This window comes from Ambystoma mexicanum, chromosome 6q (genome assembly GCF_040938575.1).
Source record: "Ambystoma mexicanum isolate Mex_15411 chromosome 6q, UKY_AmexF1_1, whole genome shotgun sequence".
In the NCBI taxonomy this organism is placed as follows: Eukaryota; Metazoa; Chordata; class Amphibia; order Caudata; family Ambystomatidae; genus Ambystoma; species Ambystoma mexicanum.
Genome location: NC_090937.1, coordinates 396,757,603 through 396,777,666, shown reverse-complemented (window position 1 = coordinate 396,777,666; position 20,064 = coordinate 396,757,603). Strand labels below are relative to the sequence as shown.

General features: G+C 46.7%; 1 protein-coding gene across 4 annotated transcripts in view; it reads left to right on the top strand.

Moving 5' to 3' along the window:
- SCOC (short coiled-coil protein) overlaps positions 1-20,064 on the top strand; it is a 171,827-nt gene that overhangs the window by 89,283 nt on the left and 62,480 nt on the right. The window lies entirely within an intron of this gene.

Genomic DNA, 20,064 nt, shown 5'->3' with positions numbered 1-20,064 from the left:
TAGCGAAAACAAACTTTTAATGTCCATATTTCAGTTAGATTATGTCTTCAGATGGTATCCGGTCAATCCGTTGTATGCTATTGCATCTAACACCAATCCATCAAATTATAAGCATCGAAATGCCATTCCATTGAATGACCATTTTGTTGTCTATAATTCGATGGATCTATCGAAATGTGTTCTTTTGGATTAGGGTTAGGGGTTTATGGTTGGGGTTAGGGTTAGATTAAGGGTTAGATTCGGGTTAGGGTTGGGGCTAGGGTTAGATTTAGAGTTTGGGTTAGGGGTTAGGGGCTAGGGCTGGGGCTAGGGTTAGATTATGTGTTGGGGTTTGGGTTTTGGGGTTAGGGTTGGTTATAGGTGATTGGACCGAAAACAAAGAGCTGACAAACAAAAGTTTAGAATCAAAAGGATCGAAAGTAAAAGTTTCGACATCTGGTAGAAAACATGTCAAAAGTAATTTGGTCGAAAAAAAAAAGTATCGAACATTAAACCACATAGTACTTGAAAACCCGATCGATAAAGGCTGTCAGTGTGTGAGAGAAAGTGAAAAAGGAAACACCAGCTGACACGAAGATCGTATTACGTGACTGAAATCATCAGGTAAGCAAAACAAATAAAACAAATGAAATAAGAATATAAGACCCATATTAGAGTCATGAAACCAGAAATAACTAGAACTTTCGCTATTTCAGATACATGAGTGCCACAATTGAATATGTACAATCCCAAATGGGAGGAAATCAATTGGTGTACGGAGGCTACACATATAATCGCGAAATTACACATAAAGAATCAACGTATTGGAAATGTACTGAGTATCGAAAATTAAAATGTACAGGAAGAGCAATTACAGAAGGAGAAAATATACGATGTAAAGGAGAGCACAATCATATGCCTGATAATACAGCGATATTGATTAAAAAGACGATTAATGAAATTTAAAAAAATGCAGAAACAAATCGAAATGAGGCAAGTGGCTCAATAGTCAACAGGACAGGAAAAATACCACTGCATGTAGCGGCTCAGATGCCAAACACAAAACTGCTAAAGCGAAGCATTAATAGACAAAAACGGCAAAAAGAAAACCTGCCGATGGCATCACATAACTATACTGACATAAATGTACCAGAGATATTACAGAAAACTGAAAATGAAGAACAGTTTCTGTTTGCGACATTGGAAATTAAAGTGGAAAAAATATACTACTAATACCAATTTGGCACATCTAGGAAATTCGACAATATGGCATGGAGATGCAACATTTAAGTCCTGTCCAGAACCCTTTGTCCAATTTTAGAGCATACATGCTACTATTAGTGGAACAGTAATAACGTTAGTGTATGCGTTAATGCAAGGCAAAACAGGAACTATACAAAAGTGTATTTGCAAAAATAAAATAAGCTATACCAGATAAAATACCAAATACAATAGTAATGGACTTTGAACAGGGTCAACTAAAAGGTTTTAAAACAATGTACCCAGACACTCATATACAGGGATGTTTTTTCATTTTGGACAAGCCAAATGGCGAAAAATTCAAAAGCTAGGCCTATGATCGAAATGCATTGAAAACAGTGATTTTCAGCACCAGATAAAACAAATATTTGCATTAGCATTTGTACAGGAAGACAAAGTAATTGCGTATTATGAAACACTGATTGCCACTACATACTTCACAATAAATGAAGATGAATTGGCAGATTTGTTAGATTATTTGGAAAACACCTGAATAGGGCAACTTGCAAGGAAAGTTACAAGGAGGAGAGCCAAATATCCCATTTCGGTATGGAACTGTTACCGAGCGGTGAAGGAAAACTGGCCAAGAAGAAACAATATTCAAGAGGGATGGCACAGTAAAATAAACAAGCAATTCAATGTAGATAACCCAAATTTGTGGCATTTCCTAAAACAACTTAAAATGGAGCAAACAGCACAGGAAATTAAAATCGCACAGACTATTTCTCTTGAAAATATTCATAAACAGAAAAAAATACAGAGACCATGAAGAACGAATAACGTGTTTAGTAGACAATTTCGAAACAATGGAATCAATGAACTATTTAGAAGCGTTATCATGTAACTTGATATGTTAAAGACAAATAAGTAAAAACTCACCAAAAGCACTGATTCTGCAATCCGAAAAATGTACAAATTGAAAAATCGGCCAAAAAATCCATAAGGAACCAATCCAACTAATCAGGAATCCATAATCCAAATCCAGTATCCATCCAAGAGTAGAAATAAAAACCATTCCAGGAAAATAAAAACATTTTAAAAAAAAGGAAATCCATGCAGAAGTATCCGAGTAATCAGGAATCCATAATCCAAATGAAAAATCCATCCAGGCGTAGAAAGAAATCATTCCACGATAACAAAACAATCCAAAAACCAACATCCGTTAAAAAAATAAATAAAAAAAAAACGCTGCAACTTCAACAAAAAAAAAAACAAATCCATACAAAATCGAGAGAGCATCATCATAGGAACCCGACCGAACGAACAAGAACCTCCCCCCCACCCAATATACATTAAAAGTTTCAAACGTTACAAGGAGCTGGCCAGTGCCGACATTTCAGCACTGGACAGCTCCATGTAACGTTTTAAAGTTACAAAAGAAGCATTGAAATGCTATTTTTTTTTTTTTTACATGTAAAAGTGCATTTCCATTGAAACCAGTCCATTTATATTTTCGATGGACTGGTTTAGATGGAAATGCACTTTTACATGTTAAAGCTAGCCTGTCGATGCTTTGGCAGACGATGCTTTGCATTAGATGGTTTGGTTTGTAGATGCTTTTTTTTTTCTCTTCTCAAAGGATTGACGATAAACTCCCTCGGACATATTGCTCATCTTTGATATCTTCCATCCAGCGTTGGCTGCTTCAGAAACCTTTTTCTCAGCAGAGGGTGCAGGGCATCATCGACTCATACCCCCACACCCTCCCTCCCCACCCCCCAACGGCCTCCGCCTGCTCTGCAGCATGGCGTCACTAACTGTATATATGGCACGCACTGTGTTCCAGTTACTTAAGTTCTGTTTTTCTGCTGCACAGTTCAATTTGGATTGGTTCTTTGACTTTGTGTAACGGTTGTGTGTTTTTTTTTTTCTTCAAATGTAGACTCCTAAGACAGGCTTTAAGAGATACAGTGAGTGTGGGTCAAAGATGTCCATTACAGACCCACACTGCATCTATATCTGGTGCCTGTGACTCGAGCACGAAATAGAATACTGTGGATCCTGTTAGTCCATGACTAGAAAGGCGCTGAAGGAAAGCAAGGGGAAACTTGCCGTGGGTAAGGCCCCCTTCCAAGACCCCATCAACAACTCCTTCGAAAAGGAGGTCTTCCGATGAAAAGAGCTCTAGGGGCGAGTCACCACCTTGGCAGCGCATTAAGAAGCATTCATGGTCTACGAGTAGATTGCATCGCTCTTCATCCTCCCGGAAGAAGGCCATGAAGAGGCGTCATAAATTGAGCTCTTTGTCCTCTGACTCCTCACACAATTGCAAGGTCATTTGTCCAGGTAAGTGTGCTTCTAAAGCCTCATGGTAGGATTTTTGCGCCTCTGAATGTTAACAATATTTGAAGGCTGCTTCTACAGCCCCTTCAGGAGAGGCCCAAAAAGAAGCGCTCTTACCCCGAGTCTGGTAAGGCTGAGAAGGTGTCTAAAAAGGTTTCTGCTTGTGCGCCCTCGAGCCCGGGCCCAAAACCATTGACCCACCCTCAAAGACTTCAAACCTCAAGAGAAGGAGAGGCGCATACTCTTCCTCCTCCGATTACCTCAATGACTCTCGGGTCTGGTACTTAGAGTCGAAGCTGTTGACATCATCAACGGAACCCTCAAAGGTTCACAAGCCCCAGCCAAGAATGGGCTTTTTAAAGTCCATCTCAATTTTTGAGTAATATGAGGCTTCCGAACAGGACATCCCTCCTTTTGGCTTGAAATTTGGAACAGCTAATGTTCCTTTTGGCCTTTATTTCAGAAGAGTCTAACATTCAGCATCTGGTAGATTCATTGAGGGATACAAGTGGCCTTGACATCTTTCCTGAGGTCGAGATTGCTAGTCCAGAGTCCTTTGCTCATGCAGATGCCTCTTACAGGGCACTTATGAGTAGGGTAAGAGAATATCTGGGTTCGGGCAGAATGACCCAACCAATATTTTGGGTAAGGTTCCTCAAGGATCGCATCCTACCATTTCATAATGCTCTGAGGAAAAGAGTAATGGCCATTTGGGAAGCCCCATATACTGACCCTGTGGTTAGTAAGGATCTCACGAGGAAGTATAAGCCTTCTTGCATGGATCCAGACTTTGTCTAAGCATCCGTCCCGTGAAAGTTTGGTAGTCCATGCTGACACCTCATCATCTAGGGATGCTGTATACCCAACTATACCACCCGACGGGGATGACAAAAGATTTGACACCTTGGCCAAGAATTATTTCTGCCAGTAGCATGGCTTTAAAATCTATCATTGCTACTTGTGCTATGGCCAAATTTTCCTTCACGCTATGGGAAATCAGAACTATGGCTGTGCACCATATCCAAGAAGAGGAGGAAAGGGATGGTTTCTTAAACATCATTAAAGATGGGAAGGAGGGGGCGTGGCTTGGAAGCCATGTGAGAGGACGCGCTCTTGGAAGAGCTCCTGAAGATCCTGCATTTATCCTGTGTAAAAGTGCATTGAGACTAACTTTCGCGAGTCAGGAACGAAGGAACCCGTCCATGAATGTATGCTGCATAAATATTGAGGAGCTGAATCCTTCGTAAGCCCGGCAACAACAGAAAAATTGCGATCGAAGATCCGGGAGTCACGGCCCGGACGGAGGGAAGATGGCGGCCATGCCGGACAACGGAGGAGATACATGCGGGGCGATGAAGAGGCATTCTCGTAGTGATCGGTGGCAAAGTAAGCTGTGAAGTGTGAGAATGGCCTCTGGGAGAGAACCGGCGAGTCTCGGTGGGCACCGATTACTTATCACGGGCTTTGGACAGTGACGGTCAGTGGTCGGCACTAGGACCCACCCGAGCTGACCACCCGCCTTGGGTGCCGGAGCATCGCGTGCTGGTCAAGCGGCAGCCTTGGGACGGAGGGCCCACATTGTGTAGGAACTCGCTGGTAGGGACCCAGTCGAGTGGCGGAAGGAGTGACTGCGGAGGTACACTTGGTGCGGGAGAAGCGACTCGCTCCATTGCGAGCGGAAGGTGGGCTCCTCTCTCCCGGGGTGGGGGTGAGGCGGGAGTGTACGGGCCCGCGACATACAGTGGTGGTGGAATGGCGAATAAATCCGTCAGACAGAAAGTGAAACAACCCACATTGGATGAGTTTACCAAGACACCACCAGGCCCAGAAAGTGCTCGGAGCAAGGAGAAGCCATCTGCAGGCGGCATGGCCGCCGCTAGCCCAAATCAGGACGTGTTAGTTGCGCTCGCAGAATTGAAAGCGGATTTGAAAACCGCTTGGGAAGCCAAGCTCGAAATGGTGGTGGCGGACCTGAAAACAGTGCTTGACCTCAAAGTGGGAGAAGTTCGGGAGGAGGTGAACCTACTTCGACAAGATGTGAGGACTCTGTCGGAGCGCACGGAGAGCCTGGAAAAGGAGGGGAGCGCCAACACGGCAGATTGCGCCTCACACAAGGCCGACCTGCATGTCTTGGAACAGAAAGTGCGCAACCTGGAGAACAGGGCCGAAGAAGCAGAAGGGCGCGCCCGGAGGAATAATATCCGTGTAGTGGGCATCCCGGAAGGATTGGAGGGTCACAACCCCACGGACTTCATTGAGAATATGTTGCTCCAAGAGATCACTGGGGGAGTGCTGTCGCAGGGTTTTGCGGTGGAGCGAGCGCATAGAGCATTGGCCAGGAGGCCTCCGCCGGGCGGTCCGCCCAGGCCAATGATAGCCAAAATCCTTAACTACCGAGACAGAGAGAGGATTTTGGAGCATTTTCGCAAAGGAGGAACCATCAAGAGGGGGGAGGCCACCATAACGGCCTACCCAGACTACACCATGATGGTGCAGAGGAGTCGGATGAACTTTGCAGCGGTCAAAAGGAGACTTAGAGAGGCGGGGAAGAAGTATATGCTCCTCTACCCGGCCAAATTGAAGGTGATCCACAACAACAGATCCTTGTTTTTCGAGTCGCCTGAGGAAGCCATGGGTTGGTTGGACATGCAGGGCAGCCCCCAGGAGCCGGAGGTCCAGGCTGATGAAGGTGGCAATAAGAGTTAAGTGCGCTACGACGATAAAGAGTGCAGCCAGAAGACTATGGGACTTGAATATAGTTACTGTTATGGCCGGGGGAGGTCGGGCCTGGAACTGAATGATCAATGCACTGTTTGCACCGTACCTGTGGTTATACGAAGGAGCCTTTCGGGGCTAGTCCATTCACCCCCATTTAGTGTTTTTTAGTTAAGTGGCCGTTAGGGCGACTTTACCCTACTGGGCTCTGTGTGTAACAGCCAGAACTAGATGTGGGGGGGCCTGAGTTCCCGAGGTGGAGCTGGGCAACAGTTGGGGAGGGTGTTGGGGGGACGGGTGGGGGGAATGGGGGGTGCGGGGAAAGTTGGGGTGTACATAGCGTTGGGGAGTTTAAGTTTGACCGCGAGCCCTGGGAGTACATTTTGGATGAGATATCTGGACGGCACGGATGAGCGGGGTGGGTTGGGGGGGAGTGGGCAGGATACCAGTGAATTATGGGGGAGCTAAAATTGCTAACATGGAACGTCAGGGGTCTCAATAGCTATCTAAAACGGAATAAAGTCATGCTATACTTGAGAAGGCAAAAGATAGACATCGCATTGTTGCAAGAAACGCATTTGACCCGAGATAAACTGGAGTTGGTAAAGAAAAAGTGGGGTGGAACGGTGGTGGGATCCACGTACTCGGCTTATGCCAGAGGTGTACTGATCTGGGTGGCGCCACATGTCCCGTTTCAACTGAGGCAGGAAATCTTGGATACTGAGGGGCGCCTGGCTATGGTAAGAGGGGCAATCGAGAATAAAGAGATGTGTGTAGTGAACACGTATGCCCCGAACCAGGGCACGGCAGAGTACTATCGGACTATGAGTGCCAGCCTGAGCTGGTGTGTTGGGAGTGCGGTGTTCTGGGGAGGGGATTTTAACTGTGTGTTGGAGCCGGGGATGGATAGATCCGACGATAAAGTGACTAGGCCCGCCCCGGCAGCCCGGGCGCTGCGGACGCTGCTGCGAGACTTCGAGCTCGAGGATGTGTGGAGGACTAAGCACCCCAATGTGAGACAGTACTCACACTACTCGGCCCCGCAGCAGTTGCACACCAGGCTTGATTATATCTTTGCCACATCGGATGTCTTGACAGAGGTGTCCAGGGCGGAATATAAAGCGAGGGTCCTATCGGACCACTCGCCATTGGTGGTGGGTTGGCAATATGGCCGCCCCAGAGCGCGGATCCCGACGTGGCGTCTGCGCGCAGAGGCGCTTAAAGACCAGGTTTTCAGGGAAGATATGCGGGAGGAAATAGCTAGTTATTTCGATACCAATACTGGCAGCGTTGATTCGGCGGGAACTCTGTGGGAGGCTTTTAAGGTTGTGATGCGAGGGGTGGCGATTGCCAAATCGAAAGGCTTGCAGAATGGGGTCCTGGTTGATTTACAGAGGGCAGAAAGCCAGTTGGAACGGGCGTTGAAGAGCGAGCCCATAGACAACGAGCTGGTGCTTAAACTGCAACAACAGTGTACGGAACATTGGGGGAGGCTCTGTAACCTAAACTATAAAAAATATATTGAGAGACAACACGCGGGAGGAGACAAAACGGGCCGTCTCCTGGCATGGCTATATAAGAAAGAAACCCCGAGACCCCCGATTAGGACGATTACTAGAGAGGATGGGAAGCAGATAGATACCCAAGAGGGCATAAACGAACAATTTGTGAATTACTATAGGGAATTGTACGGGGATCCGGGTGGCGGTGACCGGGAGGATATGCTGGAGACCCTGCAAGATATTGGGCTGCCCAGGATAAGCACGGAAGAAAGAGAGGAATTAGATGCCCCGATAACATTGGAGGAGTTGGAGGCGGTTGTCCGGCAACTACCCACTAGTAAGACCCCAGGGACGGACGGCCTGCCCAGCGAATTTTACAAAACCTTTGGAGCGGAAGTGCTCCCCCCGATGCTTGATATGCTCAATGAGGCGTTCGAGACGGGGAGGTTGCCGGAATCGCTCAGAGAGGCGGTCATTGTACCGCTCCCTAAGCCCAATAAACCCAGGCATAGTTGTGGGTCGTACAGGCCAGTATCTATGCTGAATCAGGACAGCAAGATACTAACGGCTGTCCTGGCAAACAGACTGCGGAGGGTGATAGGCAAACTGGTACACCCGGACCAAACAGGGTATGTCCCGGGGAGGAATATTACCCAAAACCACAGACGCCTCCACCGGGTGATAGAGATGGGATCCATTAGCGACGGGGAAATGGCGATAGTGTCGTTGGATGCTGTAAAGGCCTTCGATTCGGTTAATTGGGGGTGGCTGCTGACGGCCTTGAGAGAATACGGACTGGGTCCAAGATACGTTAGATGGGCGGAGCTGCTGTATAGTGCTCCACTGGCCAGGGTCCGGACGGGGGCAATCATATCCGAGAGATGGCAACTCAGCAGAGGCACTAGACAGGGGTGTCCTTGGTCCCCGATGCTGTATATCCTGGCCCTGGAACCCCTGGCACTGTACCTGCGGCAGCAGTACGACATTGTGGGTATTGAGATTGGGAGGGAAAAGCATCTGATATCCCTGTATGCGGACGACTTGTTATTGTACCTGAGTCATCCGGAGGAGAATTTACAGTATATCCTGGACGTGATGGGGAGATATGCGAGGTTGTCAGGCATAGCGGTCAACCCCCAGAAGTCGAACATTTTCCCATTGGGCTGCTATACGGGTGTCCCCATAGAGAGGCTGCCGGTGCTACAGGTGCCCTGGGCAGTTAACACGTTTCGTTACCTGGGAATAGATGTCTACCACACGGTAGAGAAAGAACATAAGTGTAATACTGAGATGGCTGTTGAGAAGATACGCGCATGCATGAGTTTCTGGCAGAAGTTGCCCCTGGCGATGATGGGGCGTGGAGCAATGATTAAAATGGTGGTTCTGCCTAGGCTGCTACACTACTTTAGTAACATCCCATATATGATCCCTAAGGGTTTTTTTGCTAAAATAAATGGGGTTTGCAGAGAGTTCCTGTGGCATGGCACTCGAAACAGGGTAGCACTCTGGAAGTTGCAGAACTCTCATGAAAAAGGGGGAGTTAGACTCCCAAACTTTGAGGCTTATTACATAGCGAGCCAACTACAGTTTGTATCCAAATGGCTTTCCGACGAAGAGACCCCAGAACTTAGATTATTCGGGCATGATTGTGCCCCATTTTTCCTGAAGGAAGTCATTTGGTTGCCAGAAACTGTTACGAGAAAGTACCCGGCGATGGTGAGGCTGGGATGGAAGATGTGGAGACGAGCATGCAAACTGATGGGAGACCCACTCCCGTGTTCTCCGCAGATTCCACTAGTTGCCCTGGCGGGGGTAGACGGACAGCTGAGGGGGATTATTAGGACCTATTGGGAATCTGTGGGGTTGGTGACATTGGGTGATGTGTGGCAGGAGGGTGCCATCAGAGCGTTTGAGGAACTTAGCGGGGAGGTTGGATTACATGGAGGCCAATATGTAACATACCACAGATTGGGGAGGAAAATTCGGGAACTATGGCCTGAATTTACCTTGGCAGACGAATCGGAGGTTACGCTGGAAGGGATATACGACACGACGGAAGGGGGACATGAGATCTCTAGGTTGTATGAGATGGTGATGTTGAAGGTTGGGAAGGAATTGACAGGCCTACGATCGGAATGGGAGTGCGAGGTGGGGACCCAGATGGGAGATGGGATGTGGGAACGGGCTCTAAGATACCACAGGAAAGTATCTCGAAATGCCAGACTGCAGCAGGTACAGCTATATGTCACGCACAGAGCGTATATGACCCCACTGCGGATATCCAAATTCCGGAATGCGGGCAGACAGGCGTGCCCTAAATGCGACGAAGAAAATGCGGACATGACGCATATGTTCTGGGCATGCCCAGTGATCGAGGGGTTCTGGAGGGAGGTGGCGCGCAAGCTAGGAGAGAAAGGGGTCACGCTTGCCATAGACACCGCCTGGGCATGCCTGCTGGGTGGGTTTTCCAGACCTAGGAAGCAGAAACATGTGTGTAAACTGAAAGACTTGGCGTATGTGCTGGCCAAACGGAGAATAGCCATGGGCTGGAAAAAATGTAGCAAGCCACGGGTTGAGGTGTGGTGGAATGACCTACAGAAATGGGCGGAGGCCGAGACAGCAGTGTGGCAGGAGGCGAGTTGTATGTCTTGGGAGGAGGAACTGGCCTCTTTGATGGCATGGAGGACTTTGATATCTTGCATATTTGGGACAGGGATGGCTTCGGGAGGGTCGGATGACAACGAGGCCCGCTCATGTGCGGCAGATACGGAATGTGACATGGAAACTGGCTCGCGAGGGGGGAGGGATCAGGGAGGTAGTGCGCACTAATGATTAAATGCTTTATTGTAATATTGTTAATTGCACTACGGTTTGGTTTGTATTGTTGTTTGTGTTGAAAAATCAATAAACTTTTTTAAAAAAAAAAAAAAAAGATGGGAAGGAGACCATGTGTGAGTCGCTTCACAATGTGTTTGATTCAGCTGACCGTGTCAGCCAGGCGATGGCAGCTAGCGCTGTTTCAAGCAGGTTCGCTTGGCTGCGAGAGTCTGGATTTGCTCTTGATATTCAAGCGAGATTGTTAAAACATGCCCATCGATGACTCCCACTTATTTGGCTGCAAAGCTGATGAGTGCTTAAAGCTCCATCATCGAAGGTGGCTGCAAAAGTCGCTTTGTGTGGCAATTCGCCAGCCACACCACACTTGCCGGGCTCCTCTATCTTGGAAGAGCTGGTTCTTTCGATATTATTTGTCATTTGGAAGGACAAGGAGTCCGACCACTCAAAGGGGCTTAAGAAGATCTCCTCGCAAGGGACAGGGTCGAGGTGGTAAAACTACCCAAAGAGCTTCAGCCTCCTTACCATCAGCTGCCACCACAACTACACCTAAACCTCTCCAAGGCCTTGGTCCACGGGACCGTAGTGGGGTGCAGGCTGAGTCAACATTTGGAAGAATGGCGGGGCATTACTTCCGATGCTTTTGCAAACTGTAGCCCAAGGTTACTGCCTCCCATTCTTGAGAAGGCCTCCCGATTGCCCACCAGGGAGCCACTCTCTCAAGGTTCCGGATCCGCTCCTTCTGCAGGAGTTTGCCATCCTGCTGTAGAAAGGTGCAATAGAGTCGCTGCCTGTGGCAGTGAAAAACCGGGGGGGGTGGTACTCCCCAACCCCCGTGTAGAGGTCCAGGAACATCCCAGCATCACCTGCCACTCTTTCCACAAGCTGGGCTTCTCCCTCACTTTCAAGCAGTCCCAAGTGATACCTTCTCAAAAGCTTCTATTGTTTGGAGCGTGCTTCCTCAGGGAAAGCCTTGCCAGTCGAGTTGAGGGCTGATCACATTCAGCAAGGTCATGAAGTTTCAAAATGCCCACAAGTACCGGCCTTTGGTTTCTCTGGGGTTGCTCGGTCTCATGGCATCCTGTATTGTTCTGGTGCCAGAGGCCCACCTGAGAATTACGTCTCTTCAGTGGGCTTTCTGATCCTGGTGGTCAGTTATCCAGCAGAATGACAGATCTACTTCAGATCTCGATCAAGGTCGTGCAGGATCTCCTGTGGTGGGCCTGCAAGGAGAATGTGTTGAAGGGGGGGGACCCTTTTGGCAACCATGCCCAGAGATTACAGTAGTTACAGACTCCTCCTTCACCGGTTGGGGAGCCCATACCAGCGATCTGACGATCAGCGGCCGGTGGTCTCCATCAGAGTCCAAACCACATATCAACATTTTAGAGCGAGGGCAATCAAGACTGCCGCTGATGGCCTTCTGTACAGGGAAAGCATGTCCTGATAATGACTAACAACACAGTGGCCATGCATTACCTCAACAAGAAAGGAGGTGTAGGGTAACTACCACTGTGAAGAGAGGCACTGCAGCTCTGGTTTTGGGCACTTCAAGGAGGAATCTCCTTTTCAGCAGTTCACCTAGCCGGAGTGAAAAAATCACCAGAGGATGCTCTGAGCAGGCAGAGCATGGTCTCCCATGAGTGGGAACTAGCTCAGGAAGTCCTTTAAGAGATCTTCACCCTTTGCGGAACCCCTCAAGTGGATTTGTTCACGTCCAGTGTCAACCGGAAGTGCAACCAGTTCTGCTTCAGGGAATTTTCTCTGCGAGGAGCTGTGGGAGAGGCATTCGTAGAGGACTGGGACTTTCCACTCCTATAGGAGTTTCCTCCAGGCCCCGGCATTCCTCATGTCATGATGAGGTCGAGGAAGTTCGGGAAAACCATGATCCTGATAGCTTTGTATTGGGCCAGGAGGACGTGGTACCTGGAACCTCTGGGCATGTCCACCTGTCCTCCAATTCGTCTTCCCCAAAGGGAAAACCTGCTCTCGCAAGAGGGGGTGGGGGTGGGAATCTTTCTTCACCCAGAAATCAGGACCTGAACCTTCACTCCTGATTTTTGAGCCGTTAAGATAAAAGAATTGGGACTTCCCGAAAGACGTAATGGAGGTGTTGCTTTCGGCCAGAAGACCAGGAACAAAGTATCTGTACCGCTACCATTGGAACACATTTTGTTGGTGCAGAGCTAAGAATGTAGACCCTTTCACCTGCGACACACCAGTGGTGCTGTCCTGTTTCCCACATTTGACCCATCGGGGGGTACAGGGGGGTACAGGTTGTGACTGCATAGGGCTATCTGGCAGTGATTCTATTTTTAAGTGTTCGTCAAAGCAGGGATCATTCTTTAAGATCCCTATTGTGGTCCAATTTCTGAAGAGACTAATTGTTTTCCCTCCTGTCCTGTCCTGTTCATTGTTCCTGTCTGTGATCTGACCCTTGTGTTAGAATTCCTCATGGGCGCTTCGTTTGAGCCCCTTCATTCATGCCCTTTAAGGATTCTGTCCCTCAAAACTGTCGTCTTAATGCCAATTACCTCGGCTCGTAGAGTCAGTGAATTACAGGCTCTATCTTGTAAGCCTCCATTTACCACCTTTTACATGGAGAAAGTTGTATTGAGCGTCCGCCCTTCCTTTCTTCCGAAGATAGTTTGAGGATTTCATCTGGCACAAAAGATTGTGCTTCCTACCTTTTACGCGCCACCACATCCCTCCAAGGAGGAGAGACTTCATCGACCTGATCCTAAAAGGGCCTTGAGCTTTTACATTTCTAGAATGGCTAATTTTAGGCAAGACAACCAGCTTTTTGTGGGGTATGCCGGTCACAAGCTAGGTTTAGCTGTAACCAAGCAGACCTTGTCTCGCTGGATTAGCCTTCTTTGCATATCGAAATGCTACAGCCTAGCTGGTGAAGCCGTCCCAGTTGGATTACAGGCACACTCGACTCTGGGGGAGTACGTGGGAGGAAACATTCCAGACGCAGAACAAATCACTTACCCCTGGTAATGTCCTTTCTACTGGATGTTCCTCCCACGTATTCCTCCACGCCCCTCCCATCCTGCCCCTCAGGAGAATTTCCATATATTGCACCTTCCTCTCATCCAACGTTGGGTCATTCCTTGACCCTTGTGACCGTCTGCTTTTGAGAGAGGAAAAACTAGAACTGAAGTAATGGGCGCAGTGCATGCTGTACATAAAGTCGGTGATGTCATGCTTGAGAGCGGACGGAGGATGTTGAGGGGCACGAGTCGCCGACGCACTGCACCATTTGCTGAGGAAAGTTTCCAAAGCAGCGAGTGCTGGATGGAAGATATCAAAGATGAGGAATACATGGGAGCAGCATCCAGTCGAAAGAACATTACCAGGGGTAAATTGTTGGTCTACACTAGTGAGGTTAATTGCCAAAAAACAAGGCATCTGATATGCAACACAGAAATTGTGTGCGTCTTTCTGTGTACTTGGTTCCGTGCTCCAATGGACCATATTCTTGACCTCTGAACACTCACGACTCGTCAACTTCAGAATCACTACTCCAGCCACAACTCCGGACTCCCAGGATGCAATGCAGGCGTCAAGGTGTGATGACCACTTAAAGAACCCTTGTGTCGAAAAATAGAAACTAGTACTGCAAGGCCCCGCTTCATGGTGGAGAGCTGCAACTTCAGGGAAATGCATTGTGTCCTTTAAGTTGAGGATCTGATGAGTTCCAAGGCTCAAACTCTGGAATGTGATCATTGGCTAGCCCACAGGACGGTTCCTGGAACTTTTCTGAGTGCCTCCAGCGACTGGATCTTCGAGCAAGGGTCGAAGCACTGATTTTAAAGTGGTCTTGAGATCTGCAGAGGCAGGGCTTCACCAGGCAAGTGAACGGGCTGCTGGTGATCTTCCAAGTTCTGGGTCTTCAGCAGGCTGCTGTCCCTTCGTCAGGGTCTTGGCTCCAACGAGGATCTGAACAGCTGCAAGCATCCCCCTTTTTATCCAGGTTTCTGGCTGGAGTTGCCCCAGCCAACCAATGGGAAGGATCTGCACCATTCAAACTTGCAGGTGACGGCCACTGCCCAGCAACACACACAACTGGCAGGGATGTGGACTGGGTCCAGGCAGACCCAGCCCCCAACATCTGGTCACACACAGACTGCCACTTTGCCTTCCTGGGGAAGCTGGGGCTTCCCCCGATTTAGGACTTGTCATAGATGGAAAATCTGGCCACTCCAGGGCTGGAAGGTCAAATGACAAGATGGCCAAAGGATAGGCAAGAGTCTTGTGACATGGTCATTTTAAAGTATTATTGTTGTATTATTTTTTCCTTCATAAAGACTGTCACACCAGTAAGTGTTTTTTATGGTGTATTTTTGAAGATGATCTTTAGCAGTCACAAACCCACTTCAATCTCAACCATTTTGTTTCTACTCCTCCCACTTTATCCATGGAATTCTCACTCACCATTTTGTGTTCCATTCATGCCCTCTGAATGAAATGGAACATAATAAAATGGTACTCTATTTGACATTAAAATTAAAAACTGCATGAGTCTATAAAAAATAAAACCCAATAAAAGTATCCACTGCCACCAGCCCACCCTGGACACAGTGTGCAAATAACCACAAAGTTGCCAAAAGCATTTATAGGGAGACAGTGTCCATACCATACTTCACAGAAGGTGATGTGTTTTAGGAAAAATAAACAAATCATTTTTCTATGTAGAACAAAGTTCTCCTGCATGAATAGACACAGGGACTGATCAGTGCCCCCAAAAAGATTAACTTAGCAAGGTAAGTGAAGCAAAAAAGGCTTAACTTCAAAAGTCCGGAAAGGTTCGCAACAATAGAAACGGTAAGGTGTCCCACCAAAAAGAAGAATCTTTCCTAACACCATGCTTATCAAGTAAATCAACATTCAACATGCAGCCTTGCAGTGTATTCTCACTGAACTTTATAATCCAAGTTGCTGTTTTAATTGGAACCTGCAGGTTACAAGCCTTTTATGAGCTACGTTTAGAACACAGTAGGTCAACTTGCTCGGGAGCGGGGTGAAGAAGTTGGGATTGAACATGGGAACTTTGTGGCACTTTGTATTCTTATTAAAATGTTCTCCCTGGGTAACATCTCAGAAGACTTATGAGGGCAGTTATGTCCATTATACAGATGACCTGATCATATAGCTATATCAAAGACAAAGCTCCATCTGAGCCTCAAGTATGTGTTCACGCACCACTTCGGTGGACATCTGCTGCAAACACGGCTACCCAACCGCATGCATTAGACTGCAGTGACCAACCTATGAGAATTCGGTCTAGCTGGATACATAACGCGTCTCTTGCACTTGCGCATGCTCCTTACCACCTCAGCACACATCCACATGCCTGACCTTCATGGGTAGCTACCTGGAGCTCGGCCAGCCCACCTAACTCTGTATCTTTGCCAAATGTACACACTCATTGTAATCTTTCTGACAATGTTCCCATACCTTGGACTTGCGTCCCCTGAGGGCGTTCCCACCCGAAGCGTGTTGCGGCCATACTAATGGGGGAAAAAGGTGCTATATAAATGACAAACTAATACTACTATGTGATGAATTCAATGGAGTCATCACAGATTCCCTGACGGTGACCTCCTCCTATGTGGCAAGGGTACGACAGCCGCTACCTGATCCTGACCCTGGGGGTGACTATATGAGGGAGGATCACATGGGAGAAGTTTGCTGACAGATGTGGTGGCCCTATCGGGAGAAATGCGGGGCTAGGTCATGACTTCATTGGACGAGACAAGGTATCTTCCCCCTTTCCTACGACGAAGACCCTCAAATGCCCAAAGCATTAATGGCATATTGTCAGGTATTGGTTCCCCCTTGTAGAGGGAGTAAAGAAACCTCTTCTCAAATCTCTTTGATCAAACCCCCACCTTGACTTAAACACACAAAATTCCAACACGCCTCTTTTTTGTTTTTTGCCTCTGAGGCAGGTTAGTTGTTTTTCCAAAGTACATGTGCACTTCTAATTTAAAGATGGCAACCGCACTACTGAACAGCACTGCAGGAGTAGACGTTGGCTGGCAGAGGCTTGTCAGCACGAGAAGCACGTACCGGTGTGGTGGAGTGGAAAAGGCCACCAGGATCAAAGGAGAAATGCAGTGCGTGAGCAGGAAGTGCTGTGAACCGCGAGAGAGTTCCTGGACCCTCGGCAGCACAATGAGACTGCGTTCTACAGACCGGGATCTGAAAGGAAGCAGGTGTGTGAAGCCGGAAGGACGTCTGCGCACTCCAGAATGGGAGGTGAGTGAAAGCTTCACCACATCATCGCGTACTGAACCAGAGATGCTGGAGAGGTCCGGTGAGTGCACCCGAAGCCAGTGGAGACCCCAGAGCATTCCGATGACCACGACCATTGCTTAGAATATAAGAAGTTTTGTTTTTTATGCAGAAAAGGCAAAGAACCAAATCAAACTCCAGTGAGATACAGATGCATGAGATGGAAGTGTGGTGCAAAGTTTGAGCAAACATTACCGCAAAAATATATACCAAATCAAGAACAACACATACAATTTTGGTGATTGTACCTGGATGTGACAATATTTCCTGAAAAATCTGCCCTCTCAAGGACTAAGATCTCCCACGGGATTAGCAGAGTCTTCACTTCCTGCCTGTTCAAGGATACAAAAGCAGAGGCTAGTGCAACACAGTAACTAGCGCAAGACCATCAGGGAGATTGCAGCAGGAGTACAACCTGGAAAGGACAGATGGAATATTGTTTTTAATTTTGCTGCTACCTAATGTCCAATTGGAGTACCTCTTTGCCTTAAATATATCCATCGTTTGCATCATCGAATGTTCAGATTCAGATCTTGTGACTGGGTCTTCCACTGATTCTCGCAAAACATGAAGTTAAATCTTGATTGAGGGTTCAGACTTAAGAGCTCAGTAGTGCAATGTTGGTATATTCGTTATGTGCAATATTCTACAGTCCATACATTCTCTGAACTAAAAGGTCTGTGTGTATTATTTGGATTTAAAGCCTTGTAACTGACCTTTTATATTTCCTTAACCATTAGTTATTATTCCTGAAAATGTAAACCATCCCATGGTCGTAGTCAGTCAAAGTTGCTTTACTGGCATGGGATGATTACTGTGTCAAATTGACAGATGCAGCAGCTATGTTGGAATTATGGGGGTTGTTAGTCCTGTAATCCAGGCCAGGAGAAGTAGAACAAGCATGGTGAAGTGGTGGTGTATTCAAAGTAGAAAGGGGGGAGTTTTTGAAGGGATGCATGAAGTGTGCTTGACAAATATAGGTAACTCGAGTTGTAGCCCCATGTTAGAATATCATGCCATTTGAAATTTGTAAGTGGCTGTTGTTGGTTAGATAAAAAGCGTGTATGACTGGGACAAATAAGAGACAAATAAGATTGTGCCATTAAGGGATAGGATATAATTAAAAACATTGGGATGTAATCATTGATGTTGTAATATGACAAAAGTTACCCCCACAAACAGTTTAACTAGGCATGCATGCATGCATGCATGCATGCATGCATGCGTTGTTTTCTTCAGCTATCTACAAGTGCTGAATGTAACATGACCTAGAAACATGATGACATGCCACTGTTGTGTTGGCACAAGTGGCGTTTGTGTCACAGGTGTAAAAAAAAAAAAAAGCCCATAAAGTGTTTTACTTCTTACTTTGAATACAACTAATTTACAATGCTTACACGTAGGGCCCCCCCCAGCCCCCTTTATTCAAGTTCACTCACTTTTGGAGCGAGATGTGTTACAGAATCGACAAACCCATGAGTCCAACATGGCTGCCGTATTCTCCCAATTGCTCACCAGCCCATCCTAGTACACCAACTTTGCCTGACTCATGACTACGCCTCCGCTTCCTCTGCTTTTTTCATTTCATGACCAGCTTTAAAAGCCACACTTAAGACATGAAGCCACTTCTTAACGGGAATCGCTCGAGTTAAGTTAATTCTGCCACACTGTTTTTCCTTCCGCTTAAATTATAGTACTACAAAGCAACATGGCTGCCAGACTGCCCACTGATATTTACTTTTACTTTTCCAAGCCAACCTGGCTCACCGGAAATCTGTTACTTGAAGGAATCTCGGTCTCCGCTCCACCTATACCAAATGCTCATTTAGAGTCTGCAATGCACCCTTCCCATGACTCTAGAGTTCTGATGGAATGAATAGGTCGAATTAAATGTTCCGACTAATGATTTCTAGCTTATTCTGGAATTCTTTAACAGATGCTTTCCCAAAGAGCCTCTTGACAAGACCATTAAAAATACACTAAATGCAAAACCATACTGTTCTCAGTTACAAAATATCTAGATCTGATGAGAACTCACATTGCCCTCAATTATAGTATGTATTTCTTGTCTGTTTTTCTGATGAAATTGTGTTTATCTTACATCCATAGGTCTTATGTTCACTTTACCAAATACTTTGAATGTATTGGCTCACTAGCTTGTTTACTTTACTTTGGTACATTACACAGTAAATTGAGCCTTTACGAGTTACAAGTATTGCAAAACAATGCTCTAAGAGCTGCCCTAAATATTCCTCGCTCCTATCACATTTCACAAATCAGACGTAACACCAACGGGCTCCCTATCCAAGATAGGATCACATTTAGAACGCTCGTGATTACCCACAAGTGCCTTAACAACTCAGCCCCTAATTATCTAATGAACAAATTATTTATGTAAGAGTCTACTAAACCTACTAGAACAAACTACTCCCATTGTCTCAGCATTCCGAAATTCAAACGCAACAAAGCTGGTGGTTCCAGCTTTCCGGTACTTGCGGCTAAGACTTGGAACAAGCTTCCACCTGCACTAAGATCCGACCCTGTGTTCCTCTCATTCCGGAATAAAATAAAAACATGGCTGTTTTCGCAATCCAACTAAAGACCACTATGTACTAACGTGACTTCTAGACCCAGCTCCCCACCCGACTATGCCCATAGCCATAGTATGATGCGCCTGCTGGCCGCCGCGGCCTACTGCTATCCTGGCCTAAACTATGTTATGTACCTCCCTTTTTATTCCCTCACGATGTATATATGTACCCACTATATATCTCCTTACTATGTATATATTTGTAAAGCGTATTTCACCCACCATTTTTTATTTGCAGTATCCTGTACTGTATTTCGTATAACTATTGTAACTATGTACCCTAAGAAAAGCGCCCAGATACCTTTTGAGTTTGGTGCACTATATAAGCAAATAAAACAAACCAATACGAAGAACAAAACACGTGTCTGCAACCATCTGACTATTGTCATAGAACCAACACCTGTTTAAAAAACAATACCCAGGATTATGTGCATGTAAATACTCAATAGGACTAATGGTTTGTGTGTAAGAACCACGTACACCTGGGCGCTGGAGATCTAATAATGTAGTTTATCAAAATCAGCTCGAGTATATCAAGCAGAAAATGAGTCATGTCACTGGAGTTTGGAGTTTAGCAGTGGTTTATTAACACACAAA